Source organism: Oncorhynchus mykiss, chromosome 16 (genome assembly GCF_013265735.2).
Source record: "Oncorhynchus mykiss isolate Arlee chromosome 16, USDA_OmykA_1.1, whole genome shotgun sequence".
NCBI classification, from domain to species: Eukaryota; Metazoa; Chordata; class Actinopteri; order Salmoniformes; family Salmonidae; genus Oncorhynchus; species Oncorhynchus mykiss.
The window spans coordinates 49574929-49576511 of record NC_048580.1 but is presented as its reverse complement, the minus strand read 5'-3'; positions in this window follow the sequence as shown (position 1 = coordinate 49576511).

Here is a 1583-nt window from a genome sequence, read left to right as displayed (position 1 = left end):
CATTTCCTTGTCACCATCATTATACTGTTCTATTATACTAATTTCTATATGTAATATTAGCTCAGATGCTAATATTACAGATGATCGCTGTCGTCAACAATAATTAGCTATATGTTATACCCTAAACGCATGAACCATATCTCTTTGAATGGCCATCCTCATAGCTCAGAGTCATGCAAAGATCCTATTGAGATCATAGTACCAATCACAAGCTGTTTTCTGTCGGGATTGAGATGGCTATATTATGTCTCGTGTCATTCAGGGTTGGTGAATTGGTCTTAGTCAATTGCAAAGATCCTTTTAACACATTTCACTATATTGACTGAAGATATAAGTGGAAGGGAAATCAGACTAAGATTTAATTTTATCATCACAGTGAAATGTGTTAAAGACAGATCTTTGCAATGCACTGGCACAGCATAGGCTCCAGAATTTAGATCTTGTTTCTAGATTAGATTCCTTCAGAATCAGGAGCCTGGAAGGATCGAACCCTTTAGTCCCACACTACTTCAAGAGAACATGGCCTGATTAGGGATCGTCAGGCAGTTTGTATACTACTTGAGATATAAAGGGCTATAAAGGACACAGGAAGGGCCAACCCCTGATGGCATATATCCTGTTGAGAATGGACGATGCAAAACTCTTCAGTCATCTGGCTTGGATTGTTAGAACTGATGATCTTGATTGTATCCTTAACGTCAATAACATTTTCCCTTGAATCTCTTTCAGGGTAATGATGGGACAGTAACAAAATCCCCTACTATACCATCTATTCTACATAGATTAACTTTTCTATGGACAGATGCACTTTATAATCTCATTTACCTGACTGTAGCTATACCTCCTTAGACTTGTCACTGGTGATTACACTATTCCCATTAACCAACTCCTCTTTGAGAGATGCAAATAGTGAAACATACATAAATAAATTAGACAAAGAGGACCATTTAGATACTACTGGTCATTATTTACAAATCAAGCACATTCTATTCTATTGATAAGGGGTTGTTCATATGGTATACTAGTTAGACACTGTGAGGTTTGTTTCTTTTGAAAGAATAAAGAATTGTGATTACTATTAAAATATGTGGATATTTATTTTCAGTGTGTAAATGCAGAGTAGCAAAATGTATCATAGAGCACCCCCTACTGGCATCTAGATGGTAGGCCTATTGACCTCAGAAAAACAAACCAATACTGCGTTCAAGTCATGTCGGAAATTCAGGACCTCCAAGATAAAGTGAGAATATCAATTGCATTCTCCTTGCCACCTTCTCAAAACCCATTGGATGCGAAAGCCAGAGGTATCTCCCTGCTGACCTTCTCCGATAGGTGTTGAGAAGGAGACAAGGAGAGAGGACGCGAGCAGTGTGCTAATTGAGATCCTCCCAAAATGAACGTAAGTTATTTGGTAGAGCTTCCTATTGGTTGATTCTGATACGGATTCACATACTCGTGGGAAATAGGAAACTGGGGAGTGGTAAGTCCCACATGATTGTGTTCAAGTACTTTTGAAGTAGGAACAATTCTTCAACCAATAAACCTGAAGAATATGGTCGGAATAGCTACATTATCCATATTGT